At 42.9% G+C, this 16256-nt stretch overlaps 1 protein-coding gene across 8 annotated transcripts in view; it reads right to left on the bottom strand.

The window, feature by feature from the left end:
* The window catches only part of trpc1 (transient receptor potential cation channel, subfamily C, member 1), a 71159-nt gene that overhangs the window by 31737 nt on the left and 23166 nt on the right, over window positions 1-16256 (bottom strand). The window contains exon 1 of one of the 8 annotated variants that reach the window (XM_061805722.1): window positions 4586-4793. The exons of 6 other annotated variants lie outside the window; for them this stretch is intronic. The gene's annotated coding sequence lies outside the window, so the exon portion shown is untranslated. Of the gene's footprint in view, window positions 1-3720; window positions 3806-4585; window positions 4794-16256 lie in introns of those variants that run through there. One more of the 8 variants, XM_061805721.1, reaches the window with a different exon arrangement.

Raw genomic sequence — 16256 nt, 5'->3', positions numbered from 1 at the left:
GTTGCAAGACTCATTCCCCTTGATTTCTGATTCCAAAAATGGATGTAAATATGATGAGGCGATTAAATATTTTTAGGGTTTCACATTCATAACGGCCCCCTGAGGGATACCATAACAACAATGTGGCCCTCGACAAAAATGACTTTGACACCCCTGCTCTAAAATAAATGTGGTAAAGCAAGTATGGTAAAATAAATGCTTCCTAGCCTTAAAAATGACAGCTAAAGAACAATTATTAAAACACATTGCAAGGAATAAAATGAATAAAGAGCAAAATATAACCGTGCATTATCTCTATAATTAAAAGTTTAAAAAGTGTTTAAGTCGATAGAAAGCGTATGGCAGAAGATTTTTGGAGTATGGGAAAGATCAATAAGGTCTGGTAAGCTTTAAAATATATTTCAGTGAAAACAAATATGTGGGTAGTCTGTAATTGTGTTACTGGATGTTATTCAAACATGTTTACATGATGTCTCTTAGTGGAATGTTTACATATTTATACTTGTGTAAATAGAGATGTTTGCATAAGCGATGTTTAACAAACATTTGATGCTTTTAATGATTTGACTTACATTTTCATCCTTCGTGTATGTGAAGATGTTTACATGACGTGTGCGTGTTTACTTCCTGTGTGAATGGAAAAACTTTTGCATTCACATTTGTATATTAATAGCAACTGCTAAAAGCATAATACAGATAATGTAGCGTATATTTACACCCCCCCCCACCCCCAAGTCAAGACTTCCTCCTTCTGACCTTGCATAGATCAGTTGCAGGCATCTTTTTTTTTTTTTTTTTTAAAGTTTTGTGCTGAGCTCCACTCTGAAGAAAAAAAATAAATAAAAAACCTCAGTCCGGGATGACGCAGCGCAGTGCACTTTTTCTCCCTCGCTGCCGACTCATCGAGGCTTTTGGGCGAAGTCGCTATTAATAAAGCTGTGATGTACGAGTCGACGCTTTCGGGGGCGAGGGGGGGGGGTCTCGGGAAAACCTCGTTCAAGCAAAAATTGCACGGATAACAAATTATAGAACTTTTTGGACAGGAATGTTCATGTTCCTTTGCTTAAACTGCAGTACAATACTTTCTTTCCCTTGTTATAGTCATCGTGTGGCAGACGTAGTCCAGTCCACGCGTGCTCGTTTTTACATGTTTGGCTACAACAAGTCAGTGCCGCAGACTCTGCTACGAATGCCCGGCGTGAGTTGCGACGCTAAACTAAACAACACCTTGCGAGCCAACATTTGTCTTCTTGCAGCCTCGCAAAACAAAAACAAAAAAAAAATAGGAGGGCGTTTCCAGCCAAAGCTCGGAGCGAGAACTCCGCTGTCTCCACAGTTTATTACTTGAGCCGCTGTAAATATGAAATTGACAGAGCTGTGCATGTTAATGTGATATTCGCGCAAGCCTGGAACCGATGCTCATGGATACAATAAGTATTTTTCAGGAGGTATTTTTATCCATCCATCCATTATCTTCGGCGCTTATCCTCACGAGGGTCACGGGGAGTGCTGGAGCCTATCCCAGCTGTCAGTGGGCAGGAGGCGGGGTACACCCTGAACTGGTCGGCAGCCAATCATAGGGCACATTGAGACAAATCGCCGTACTCACAATCACACCTAGAGGCAATTTAGAGTGGTCCATGTTTTTGGGATGTGGGGTTAAACCGGAGTGCCCGGAGGGAACCCACGCAGGCATGGGGAGAACATGCACACTCCACACAGGCAGGTCCGGGATTGAACCTGTGACCTCAGAACTGTGAGGCCAAAGCTTTATCAGCTGATCCACCGTGTCGCCCGAGGTATTTTTATTAAACTATTAATGTTTTGGAACATGAATGGATTAATGCCCAAATATTGTTGTTCTCATTTTGGCTGCGAAAAGATGCTAATGAGCAGAAATAATAATAGATATCACACCGCGCGCTGAATTGGAACCATCAACCAAGAAAAACTGACATTTTGAAACGTGTGTGAAAGTACAAATTGCAATTATGAATCTGTTAATAACACAGACTCCTCTACAACGGCACTAGAGTATTATGACAAAACTCGAAATAAATGGACATATTTCTAAGGTAATGTAAACGTACAGATTCTAATGCCTGCATTCACAAAGCCGAGCCATCGCATCTTTACAGACCCGGTGAGAACTGAACACGCTTCATCTTCTCTGGATCTCAAACCTCCAGTGTCGGTTGCCATTATTAGCAAGGTCAGATTAAGATGCATCAAATATACATGAAAGGTTCGCCCTTCTTTGAGCCCCTCACAGCGGGGAACGCAAGCACACACCATTAGCGAGGCTAAGTGGGTAGCTTTCCAGCACCCTGGGAGCAAGCAGGCACATGGGTGCACCGCAGAGGTCAACCCCGCCCCCCTTTCTGGTTTACGGGGTATCACAGCTGCTCCTTCCACGCTTTGAATCCATGCCGCCGTCGACTCAGTGGAGGATATTGTCTCCATCGTGAAGGTGCTGATGAAATTTTGAGGGCAAGCGATGAATTATTTAGGCGGGGAGGATTATGAAAGAAGCTGCTTGGCACGTTGCTGCAGGGGATGAATCGATACAAGAACCCCTTCCAGCCCCCGACACCGCAAACAACGCCGCTGCTGCCGCTTCCCGTCCCGCCTCCCCTTTTCCCTCTACAGTCATACAAGAAATGACCACCGATTCTTGTAATAAACAGTGACGAGCCCGGTTTGAACAAATGTCGGGTGTAGCAAACTGATTTTTAGTTGGGTCCACTTGGGTACCACTCCGAGTGGCACAGAACTTAACTGATAGACGTACACGTGCTACATCCAGATCAGACCACACCCACAAAATGACCAACACATTAGTGGGTTTGATTCCAGGCAGTGTTCCAGTTACACAACCACATGATCACCTTCGATGATTTGATTGAGATGATTTGCACAATGCTGAAGCTCGAAAATATTCAAGACTGAATAAATAAATGACCATTTCCCGGCGTTTCATTAGCCTGTCCCATACTGAGTTGGGTCCATTTTTATCCGTGACTCACTCCCACTCCTCCTTGAGAATTATTAAATAGCCCCCTCCCGCCCCGTCTCCCAAATGGGAATGTTGTCTTCTCTCCTCCCCTACCGCCACAAAAAGAAGCCAGACGAGGTTTTGCGCCTGGCAGCTTGAATTTCACGGCGCCGATCAAAGGCGAAATGGAAGCGTTTCAACCCAACGCCGAGCTTAGCTTTCCCCTCGCGGAACGTGTCATCGTCATTCACGAGACAGACAACCGTGCAGGACTCCGAATTGGCAACATGTACATTTGTATTTCCACTCTGCCGGTGTTCCACCGCCCCAACACACACACACACACATACGCAAAACTCTGACCTACATGTCCTTGCCCGAAGCTACGGCACGCATCTTTGATCGTGAGCTAGGCCCCTGTCAGATCCTCAGATCAGAGGATTTTAACGGTCCCGTGATGGTGTTAGAAACGTAGCAGGAGCAAGTCTCTTGAACAAACTCGCATCAGAACAAACCAAATGTACTCTCCTCTCTCACGGCTGGAACATAGCTTGACGAAATCGGACATGTCGGTCGGGCTTATCATGCAAATGTGTGGTTCTGTGCAAAATGATGATCCTGGAGAATATTACAGATTTCATACTACATGTGATTAATAGACAGTAGTAGGGCGTAACCAAGTCGGGGCAATGGTAATGGGCAATAGTAATTATTGCGGGGGTTACCGGTAGGTTTGGGACCACCCGTAGAGCAGGGGGTGTCAAACTCATTTTTCTCAAGGGCATCATTGTGGTTCCAGTTTCCCTCAGAGGGGCGTTATGACTCTGAAACAATACAAATATTTAATCATCATCATTGTATTTACATCATCAATTTATGATCTACTTCTGGAACCAGAAGTCAAGGGTAATGTGTTTTTCCAACTATTCATGTTTGGTAATACAAAAATGCTTGGAATATCTCAACTTGATCATTTATGATACATGCACAATTTGACCTTTTTGTACAGATTTTTACAAGAATAATTGAAATTGACACTAGATTTGACTTTGGGGGACACATAAAATCATGTGGCGGGCCAGACCTTGCACCTGGGCCTTGAGTTTGACACCTGTGCCATGGAGGCAATAGGTGTAATCTGCCAAGTAGTAATATATACATACATATGACTTATTTTAGAGCTGGATGAACCTTCCCAGACTCTTAATGATCATCACCACACTCTCATTGTCTACTGTACTCGTAACACTTAATATACTATTATTACTATTATAATAATTGAGATCGTCATTTTATTCCTTGTAATGTGCTTTAAAGATTTTTTTTCTTGAACATTTATTTCAAGGATCAGCAGTGTTTATTCTGTGATATGGCAAATTATGGATGATATGAATATGAAAAAAAAAATCCCTCAATGTACCGAATCCACAGAAGGGCGGAAAAAAGCCAAATAGAGAAATTAAAGAAAAGAGCAAAAGAGTTTTAAAATGTAGGGCGTAGAGGTTAAAAGATATCAGAAAAATACTCAAGTACAAGTACAAATTACATGACAAATGTCTCTAAAAAAGTATTTGTAGTTTTTCCACTTACCACCACCATAATTTCATAATCTTTGTTCACAAATCCATCCAATGGTCAAATCCCTTCATCAGCCATTTTAGAGGCGAGTGTATCGTTACAGATGCTTTGGACCAGTAACTACGAATCCATGGAATCCCTCGGCTTTCTAGGTCAGGGGGAGCTTGAGTCTATCCCATTTCGAGCTAAAAGCAGACCACAACCTGGACTGGTTGCCAGTCAACCCAGGGCAAAAATAAATACAGACCATTTACACTGATGTTTGAATTTATAGACAATTTACCCTTCAATGATTAAATGTTTTAGAGCACAGGATGAACACGCAAACACCCTACAGGAAGGTCAGAGCTTATATTCAAAAACCCTAGAACCCCTCAACCCCCCCGCTGCTTCCTTTTTGCATAATTTCCATTTAAAAAAAAAAATCTATCCCTGCATGTAAAGCAGGGTCTGTGATATTAAATTAATGAAGTCGGTCCAGAATTTCCCTTTCCTAAGGACAAATCTGATTGCGATGGCTACCGTTGTTTGCCTCTATTCGTCAGGCTCTCCTTCCAAGGCTGCTAATTATTCAAGGAGCACAGAGATGAAATTGTAGCGTGCTAAAAATAATGGCGCTATGAACAAGAGGGGTCCACTTGGAGTGATTGAGAGGCAGCCGGGGAGGGCGAGGGGTGGGGGGGTGGGGGGCAAAGTCGGATTAATTGGCATGCTCGTCATCCAAACAGGGGGGCCTGCAAAAACACGATGCGGCGGCCTTCTCGAGATGCAGCACACACAGATTTAGCCCCATCAGAATCATCCTTCAGCCCTCATTACCACTCCCCCCAGTCCTTGGAGGACTCGGGGCAGACAGCAATCTGAAAGCAATGTTCATCTACCGGCAGCTACGTGTGCACCAGTGGCACCTCGTTTCTGTTTTATTATTCATACTCATGTGTGGATCCTCTTTCAGCCCACGGACACCTGCCGGAGAGATGCAGCGCACGTATCGATGTTCTCCTGCCGCCGCGCGACGCCAGCAACCATCCTGGATAAACTAAATTGATAATGCTGCGGTTTGATTTCGCCGATGCGTTTTGTCGAAGAAGCGCCGCGCTAATTGCAAGACATACGGCAGTCCTGTGGGAGTTGCAGGAAAGTCAGCTCCGAACAAATGCTCACGAGTCAATCGGGGTACAGACATACCGACATCTGGGCCAAATTTGCTGAATTTTTCTCTCTCTTGCAATCAAGGTCAGCAAAACCCAGATTATTAGATGTCTCTGAGAGACTTTCGTGACTGGTGTGTGATCTTTTCTCCCAGATATGGTTGGAAGACGGTTGGGTCAACAACACCAACTACTAGCAGAGTACCAACGTACCTATTTATCATGAAGCAGAATTTGAGCATTTCTCACCTCTTCAAATCAAAATCAGCAAATGCCAGATAATCAAATGTCTCCAACAAATTATCTTGTCCGTCCCAGATGGGGCAGACAATCGGACATGTTAAACCTGTTCAGTATTTATGTTAGGAAACCCCTTCAAAGTTGTATAAAAAAATTGACTTTTTTATAGCCAGTTGTGACGTGTCCTAAAACTCGCTCGGTTTCCAGACAGAAAAAGAAGACGACGAACTGGTTGTACTAAGGTGTCTCCAAAGCTATTCCCCACAATAAAAATGATTAGGAGAAGGCTTGTAACAGCATTTTAGTTACCAAATAAGGTAAGAGTTACCCTAGCTTCTTCTATTTCTTCTCTTTTTCCAAGTCTGGAAAGCACTGTGGCACCGGTCTGCCGCTCCCAGGTCAGTTTACAACAAATATCTGGTTTGGTCTGGGTGAGAAGACTCATGATTATCAAAGAAGACAAGAAAGAGTGGAGCCAAAATTTAATCCCAGGATCTCTCAACTGTGATGCATTCATGTTAACCAATTGGTCACCAAGGTTAAATAGATATATTTTGTTTAGCGCAGGCATTCCCAAGGTTTGTGGGTCCAGGGAGACCTTAGAAGAGAGTATTTTTTTCCCAGGGGATCGTCGTTTGAGGACCACTGGTTAAGTATACATTTGGTTTTCATAACCACACCAGTGTCTATTTGGCTTTATAGGCCAACAAATGAAGCCACACACAAAAAAAGTACACTTTTATTAGCCCAATGCTCTCTTTAATGGCCCAACTCCCTCCCCCGTTCCCTCCGCTCTCCCGATTGACGTCACGTCCATTAAAGCTTTGCCTCTGGGCTTTATTACTGGAGACTCCGATGCACAAGACCCCCCCCCCATCGCCGTGAGCTCAAGAGTCAATCTCCACCTGATAAACTCTGCTTTGGCCGACCTGACAGGCACGGTTAGCACAGCAATCTGTCTGGCCTACATCCACTCGATTGCTACGCATTTGATACCGTGGACCAATACGCTGAATGCAGCTGTTCTAATTAGTGGGCTTCTCTTCAACGAGCAAGTCTTATCTTGGGATATTGCAAGACAATGACAACTGAAGTACATTCCTTAGGTCCACTCTAATGCAGAATATCCCAAGTTTCCAATGCCCAATTCAGTTTTAGGCAGTTTCGAAGGATTAATTGTACCATTTGCCAACCTGTTGCCACAGCCAGTATTACGTAAAGCAGGCTTGGTGTATAAGAATCACCTGACATGATCAACTTGTATTTTTTGTAGAATTGCTGAAATTGTCTCTTAAATGCAGCATTCTGTTTCTTGGAGCCGATAACGTCTTCTCATTCTTGATTTGTTTTTACAAATTTTTGCTAGCTTGTGAGAAAACTTTTTTTTTTTTTTAAACATGACAAAACAAATACGTGGGGTCAACAATACAGAGCAATGGTGAGTGTGATAAGGAAGTGAGGAAACGGGTCCGAGCAGGGTGGAACACCTGGCAGAAGGTGTCTGGTGTTCGATGTGGCAGAAGAGTCTCTGCTAGGATGAAGGGAAAAGTGTATAAAACAGTTGTGAGGCCGGCCGGCCATGATGTACGGATTATAGACGGTGGCACTGAAGAGACAACAGGAAGCAGAACTGGAGGTGGCAGAAATGAAGATGTTGAGGTTCTCGCTCGGAGTGAGCAGGTTGGATAGGACTAGAAATGAGCTTATTAGAGGGACAGCCAAGGTTGGATGTTTTGGAGACAAAGGTTCGAGAGACCAGACTTAGATGGTTTGGACATGTTCAGAGACAAGAGAGAGTGAGTATATCGGTAGAAGGGTGCTGAGGATGGAGCTGCCAGGCAAAAGAGCGAGAAGAAGAACAAAGAGAAGATTGATGGATGTTGTGAGGGAGGACATGAGGACAGTGGGTGTTAGAGGAAGATCCACGAGATGGGCTTTGATGGAAAAAAGATGACACGCTGTGGTGACTCCTCACGGGACGAGCCGAAAGAAAAAGAACGAGATCACGTGACCAAGACAAGCGGTGTGTACACAGACACAGGTGGATGCACCTGTTTTACAAAAGTAATTGAGACTGTCATGACAATAGACTCCCTGTGTAGCCCTGTACCAGTCTTTGGCTCAGTGAAGGATTTATCTCAAAGCTACATATATTTTGAACTGATTAGTGTCTTTACTGCACTGCATAGAGTTTAAAAGTGGAAGCTGCCGTTGCTGGATTATTTTGTTCTGTGCAGCAGCGAAATGTCTGTCAGTCGTCCTACATCTTTGTAGGTCTGAGAAGACAAAAATCAATTGACTGGATGAGAATAGCCGTTTGCCTTACGAGTTCAGGTATTCCGATTGACGCAAGTTTTGAAGTATTCATATCAGCGGCACAATTTATTTCTACGTGAAACCAGTCGATAGGATAAAAAAGCTTGTGGGCCACTGTAATTTGCTGAAAAAAAAAAAATGTAATCGATTAAGCGACTGACTCGACTGTTATCACATTACACATTCGAATTCAAAAAATATTTTTCATCTTCAATCCAACAGTCCGCAAAAATCCAATACAAGAGCACGGAACGCCCACGTCCGTCATCTGGAGCAGGTCAGAATCCATATTTATTGAATAACGTGACAAAAAACAAATGAAATGTGTCATACTCTCCAGAGAGGCTGATTATCAAACATTAGAATTTACCGGAGGCTGTTAATGTAGATCATGGCATACTTGTTTATTGTCTGGAATTACACACACACACACACACACACACGATAAATGAGCCAAGGGATGGGGTTGGTATCTGATGCCACCGAGAGTAACCTTTGGGAGATCATTCTAAGGAGATAAAGTTTCTCTCATTTGAGCCCCTCATGCAATTTGCTCTCCCCGACCGCCATCTCTCACCACTTTCGAGGCCCGGGTTTCATTTAGTTATTTTTGTTTTAGAGAGCCATCTGTGATATTAAAATGAAGTTTGATTAGGCATCATCAGCGGCGGCTCCAGCTGGCGTGACTAGACACAGCCGCCAACTGGAGCCCCCGCCGTCCAATGATGAAAAATGAGCGAGTCCGCCCGCAGCGAGGGGGGAAGAGGAGAAAAAAAAAGGACAAAGAAAAAGGGAGAAGGGGGAAGAGAGGAGGATAAATGAAGTGTGTATGAACTCAACATTGTTTTGATAAATAACAAACAGTCCATTGTGGGTTAGGAGACCAATCCATCACCCGTTCGCCACTCTGCATTAATAATGAATGTCTGTCCCTGGGAGAAAATATGAAAAAGGAGCAACCGTCACACTGTTTACTTGAGTCACAAAGCAAAACATGGTAATACCACGGATAAAAGGTGCTCTTATTCTTGTGCCCTCCTTGGTTTTGTTTTGTTTTTTATTGGGGGGGGGGGGCATTTATTTTCAGACAAAATGGTACAGAAATTGTATTTTTGGTGACATTTCTGTTGTTTATTTAGTCTTTATTTTCTTCCACTCATACATTTGGGGGGGATATGTTCCATGCCAATCTGGTACATTACCAGTGAAAATACAGTAAATCCTTTATAAAATTAATAATTTTACTGTTCCCATTAAAGTCATTTTTTTCAGCCCCCCCACCCATAAATCACTTAATTCCAAAGCTGCTCAAAACTACCAAACATTGAGATTTTAATCACATTTTAAATATCCCGATTATGGGGTAAAAGGTTAAAAAAAAACCTACAAAAAATATGATGTTTGGTTATTTTGAGCAAGTATTAAACAAAAAGCTGAAAAAATATCAAAGTGTAATGATCTTACAGTGGACCCCGAGCTATTTGCATTTTGCAAATCACAAATTCACATGTTGCAATTTTTTCCCCCAGAGATACCACCAAAGCCCTGTTTAAGTTGGAATGTATTTAAGTAAATGGTGTAAAGGAAAGATGTTAGTGGGATATATATCTCAATTGAGAGAAAAATTTACAGTATGTCGATGATTACAAAGATTTAGCCTGACTTGTCAGCGGAAGCTACGGAGAATTTTCTCCATATGCACATGCCTTCCAAATCCAATGATGTAGAATTCATTTATTTTCAATGGTAACACTGTGAGATGAGTTTCAAATGAAAGTTTTTGGGGATCATACTTTTTGAAATATTAACAATTTTAACTAGTAAAACTCATTCATCTCAGCTTCCCGAGTTCAAAGATATTTGACTTCTAATGCAGTCTATGGCAGTGAATGTGTTAATATAGGAAATTATCAAATTTTTTCATGCGGAAGCCATCCATTTTGCTAATAAATGCATATTGTCACTTGCAAAATGTATCTTAAAAAGCTAATCCTTCACAAAACATTCACTATGCTATGACTACCATACCATATCTAGCGCTAACAAGGCCGGTAAATTTACCGGTAAATATCACTGAGACAGGCTAGTAACACAGCAGCAACACGCTAGCACAGCGCCAACGCTAGCGCAGCACTAACAGGGCCGGTAAAAGTCACTTCCTCGGCACATATATTCCGGTAATTCCGGTAATCAAACCAACGAGAAACATATTCCACAGTCTAATCAGTCATTCGTCAGTACTAAGAAAGTCATATGCGAGACTAAAGGTTACAGATTATTATGACGATTGAATATATTTTCCATCAAAAGACAGCAAATTCCTCTGACCAGTGGTATGGGGGGCTAGCAAGAGAGAGGGATAACAGGTCAGCGGGCTACGAATGAAACCAAGTGACATCCCAGACCTGGTTTTCCACCCGTCCGCCCATCTGTCCACTCACGTTTCTGGAAACGCTCCAGCTGTCGAAGCTTCTTAACCTCCGATGGGCTAGCGCTGGCATTTTACAGTAGCCTCGCACGAACGCACGCTAGCGCGTACGTCGAGCCAGTTAATGGGTTCGCGTGTTGAGCAATTTGCACATCTTTATATCGCCCTCCGTCATCCGCTCTCCATTGAGTATGCAAATGAGGAATCTTTCATAGAAGCTGGCCTTTGCCTGACATTAAGTGAGTAAAGGGAAGCGGCGATGGACTGTGTATGGCTGCAATAAACATGCAGCGGGAGGCATAAAGTCCTTTGACCTCGTGACCGCCGCTGCTCATCCACAGTTCCTCCTCTCACTATTAATAGAGAGGTGAACATTCTGAAAGCTATTACTCGCTAGGAGAAAAAAATATATAAAAAATGTTTCAACTGAAAGGCCTTGAAGAGGATGCAGCTGGACAAGGTTCAAAGCCCTCCCCCCTGGACCGTTGGCTTCGCTGGAACCCAGGGGGTCCGGCAGTCTTCTCCGGCTCTCGTCAGAGCTGAGATTGAGAACGGGAAATGTGACTTGATGCCAAAGTATGTCACATTTACAGCCAGAGTCACTTATGAAAAAAATGATTTCAAAGTTAGGGGAGAGGATAGCAGAAGAGTAGAAGTATTTCTAGGGCAATTTTAATTCTTTCTAGCTCGTAACATGGCATTTTTTTCACGTTTTAGTATCGGAAAGCTTGAAACAGGGGAGGAAACTTCGCGGTTAATGGAATCTGTGAAGGGTACAATGAAATCTCAAGATGCTCGAGACGTTCTGGAGTCAAACGTGTTCTCAAGAATCAGCAAGCTTGAAACAAGGAGAAAGCTTGGTTTTGTTCTGGGGTTGTTGTGGTAGATCTGGCACATGACTCAAATCTGTGCAGAAAAAAACAACAATATGTCAAGAAGGCTACCGAGGCATTCTGGACAGAAATGTGCAGAACACTTTGAGCATGTAATTGGATCTTTAACTGCATAAAGAACCAAAAGCAAAATAAAAATGGAAAAACCTCAGTCTTTGAATTGGAAAGTAATGCCTAATTTCCAATATTTTTTTGTTATTAGTTGGCCTACTTTTGTTAGTTTCATTTAATTCCAATGGGTTTTCCACCTTTTAGTCATGAGGAACCAAAAATCTTTCCGTTTGAGTGGAGAATACATTTGTTGGCCAATGGCAATTTAAAACAAAGTTATAGGTTATAACATCAAAGTTGGGTGAAAACGAACAGTGAAAACAGAACATCTCATTTCTATCATTTTCCTTCCCTGTCATAGTGAGCTTTAAAGTACAGTACTGTTGTCCTCCGAGTGGGAATCACGCCGTCTTTGGACGCCAGATGAAGGCGCGCTAACGACTTTATTTTGCTGCAGTATGATGAAACTCAACTTGAATGTGAGACTGCGAGAGCACAACACACGAGTCTGGTCGTATTAAAAGGACATTTTGTGTTGTTCTGAAGTCGGCTGGCTGACCTCGCAGACTTGTTAACTGGTGAAGCCTCAAACGGCCACGCGCATCCGCCGCCAAAGGCCGAGGCATGCATCAAAAATAGTAACTTAGATGTGCTTAGACGCGTTATATCCCTGTTTCCACAATCCAATACTTTGATCCGGTTTGGTGAAATGTTAAGCATCAAGGCTTTTTTTTTTTCTTTTGGTCGTCCCTCAATATTGCAGCTATTTAGCTATCACTGGGGAGTTACAAATGGGATTTCCCTGATAAACTAGGATAGCTGTTCAACAAGGATAGTAGTAAGTTACAACAGCATAAAAAAAAGATCACAGCAGAGAAACAGCGCAAAATGACAGGGAGGGGCTAATAAATTGCTTAGTGCATTTGCAAATGACAGAAAATGATCTTTGAATATTCCCCGAGGTTCTTCTTTACGTCATATGGGAAGATTACGCCCTTTAATACATCAGGGAGATTGTTTACGTGCGTCGCTAACCGCTGCGGTTTCGACTTGGAATGTGGTTCAGATTTTCCCCATTTTCCTGCGTTTTTATTCCATTTTCTTTTTGGCTGTAGGAACAAACAAGGTTGAAGAAAATAAAAACAAAAACAACCTTCCTTTAGCTGAATAACACATCAATTCCATCTCACAGGAAGCTCTCTGCAAGAGGCGGTGTAAACTGTTATCTGTTCGGAATTACTCCTATTTTATTTCCATTTCACCTCCGCAGCTGGAGTAAAAAATCCCTCCTGAGCAGGTGTTGAATACAAAAAAAAACGGGAAGAATAAGACCGGAAATTATCTCTTCTAAACTCTGCGAACTGGCATCCAGCAGCTGTTCAACACAGGTCATTGGCCGCAGGGAGTGTATGTGAGCATGCAGAAGAATTCATCTAGTCACAGCGCAGAAAAGAAACTGGCTTGGACATCTGCCTATTTTCGATAGTTACCCGTCATGAGAAAGTTTCAATTAGGTGCAACCAATCCACGGACTGCTGTGTGGGATGGATCCAATCCCGATCTAATCAGATCGCAAATTCACCTCGCAGGGCACAGCCTACACACCGATTGGTTGGTCAGAGCAAAACATCAGGACCAATCTGTACACTTTAATACATTTTAAACAAAAAAAGTTGAGTTGGCTTTATCCAATCTTTGGTAATTTCATAAAGATCAGAGAATCCACGCTTTGGAACATGGAGTTGCGGGGCAAAGTTCTCGAATTTGGCCCGATTACCCGTACGTATGTAACCCAATTAATTGCACATTCTGACTGCAGATATTCTGACTCTCTGTGCTGCTCATAAATGTTTGCGCTGGCAGTGAACTGAATCTGATTTGCACATGAAAGGTCCAATAAACACCTCGGCAGATTACATTACAAAAGCCAATCTGCAACTCATTAGTGATAAAACAAACCCGGATTTTTAACTACACTGCTGAGCTTCAGTCGGGGTCATTTTCAAACAACTGAGCGATGTCATCCGATATGAGACACAAAGACCGCGAAGCTCGGTTTTGAGTGACAATCTAGAGGCGTAATTAATTTAGCAACGTTTATTAGTGCTGTGTGAAGGCCCTCTCAAAATTACACACGCACAGCTTTAAATAATTCTCCTCCTCAGTGTTCCTAAATCAACCACTGGGGATTCAGGAGCAGTCCCTCAACAGGCTGCACCACAGCGATCCAGCCCTCAGATTACAATTTTAATATCGTACTGTAAGTAATAATTATCACTTGGCATCCTCCACGCCTCTTCTCCACGCCTTCCTCGTTAGCGCCCACTCGCCTTGAATCATTGCTGGCCCGTGCAAAATATTAGTACCGTATTTCCCGGCCTACAGAGCTCACCTGGTTATAAGCCTCGGTACACAGAAAGAGTTTAACGCTAGTGCGGTACTAGCGTTAGCATGAATCTCTGTGTACCGAGGGTTATATCCAGGTGCGCTAACGCTAGCGCCGCACTAACGCTAGCGCCGCATTACCGCACAAACGGCAGGGTTGAAAGCGTGTGAAAAAATTCATGGCTTGTAGGCTGGAAATTACGGTATATTTCTGGATTTTACCGCCACGTTCCATGTGTCTTCAGGAGCTGGAGCGGCATTTGACGTTCGCGGGCAGGCGTAATGAATTCAAACGTGCGGGTAAGAGCTTTTTGCAGGGCACTGCTGCCACTGCTGCATTTAGACCTGAAATGTGATCCAACGATATGGAGAGCTGTGGCACCTCGGAGGTTTCAGCTACGATCATCCGGGGCGAATTAAATAATATTACCCTGCACAGTCTACTGTCATAGACATATTGCTAACCTCAGAGCAAATGCGAAGTTCACATTTCAGTTCACACTGATTAGACCAGTGATTCCCAACCACTGTGCCAAAAGAGTACTTAATCCAAATTCTGTGTTTAAAACATGCGGGATGAGTGAAACTATAAAATAAGATCAGGCTTCTCAACATCAGGGTTTTTCACCTATCGCGGCTAGTCTCAATAAAAGGGCGTTCACTGCACGGTGTTTTGGAAAACAACGACACTTGTCTAGGCGAGAGGCAAAGTGGGTCAAGCCAAGCAGTCAGACAAGCTGCTGCGCCACGAGCCAACATCACTTCACATCAAATATTCTTCGAGGCACCATTGCGACCGACAGCCATTCGTCTCAGACGCGCATGTGGGACACCGCTGTATTTACCGCCCAAAATAGACGAGATAGAGCGTTCATAGCTAAGGTGTTTTAAATCAACTTCTTCCGCGGCAAAGGTTTCAAAGCACCCTTGATGGACCTTCGAACCCAAAATGTTTATGACGATTAAATGCAGTTTTCCAAAATAGATCGAGCATCATGATCAGAGGGAACAGTATTGTCATTCTCACTTCGTTGACACTACAATGCTCACACGAACATTCAAAAAAGTTAAATGCTGAGCTCATTCAAACTGCATTGCTAACCAAAACAGGAGAACAAAATGAGATGAATGAATGAATTTGAACAAATTTGAGGAATTAAATTGTTGCACGTCATCCAATGAGTTCCCCGGTCAGGATTCAAGACTTATCTAGTCGACTCGGATCCGCAGTCGTGCACTTCCAGATTTCTAATTATGTTCCACTTTGAAGCTTATAAGGTTTTATGTATGGAAAAAAAGGCAATTATTTTTTACCATTTAAAACTAAAAAATATAAAATTAGAAAATGGTTTATATATATGACTAACGTTTTGAAGCACACAGTATGAGTCATTCTGTCATTTATGGAAAGCTCGCACTGAATGTCTATAAATAGCTCTGGACAATAAAACTATTTTTCTTTAAATTTAGAGACTACATGATGTTTTACAACCACTGAGATATATGATTTTAATTTACGAAAACTCATAACTCGTCTGCATTTTTGGAGCATCACACTACTGTTTGAGCCCAACCCATCGACTTTGAACATGTGCCTGTGCCGTCCCCATCCGGGGTGCCGGCACCAAGCCGGTGCAGCGCCGTGACGCCAGCTGTCTCGGTTGTGCACTTCAATGCCACGTACAGGACAGGACAGGACAGGACAGGACGGAATGCTAAGTGTCCGCAGACCGACGGCATCTGGAAAATCTACGGCGAACTAAACGCCGCCGTTTCCATCTAATATGTATCGGAATGGCAGAGTGTTGCGTTCAGTACATCAAACCCTGAACGGTTCTTCGCCCAATCATCGGGGACCCACAGACAAATAATCTTTAACACTTAAAATTGCGCCTATGGACAATTTAGAGTCTTCAACAACCCTAATATGAATGTTTTTGGGAAAATTAGAAGAACAACTCAGTGATTTGAACCCAGAACCTCAGAACTGTGAGTGCTAACCATAGGTATAATGTGCAGATCCATATGGTTAACAAACCCTGGAGGTTTTAAAGATCAGTTTCATACTTTGAATACATAGGATCGGGCTATCAACTGGTTTCTTCAGAGCAAACACTGCAGTGTTAGAAACAGCAGACTGTCGAGGATAAACAGTAGCACGGAAAATACCAATATTTGCACAGATGAAACGCAAAGAAATACAAACAGAAGCTGTACAC

The sequence above is a fragment of the Syngnathoides biaculeatus genome, chromosome 19, assembly GCF_019802595.1.
Source record: "Syngnathoides biaculeatus isolate LvHL_M chromosome 19, ASM1980259v1, whole genome shotgun sequence".
NCBI classification, from domain to species: domain Eukaryota; kingdom Metazoa; phylum Chordata; class Actinopteri; order Syngnathiformes; family Syngnathidae; genus Syngnathoides; species Syngnathoides biaculeatus.
This window is presented reverse-complemented; position numbering and strand designations above follow the sequence as displayed.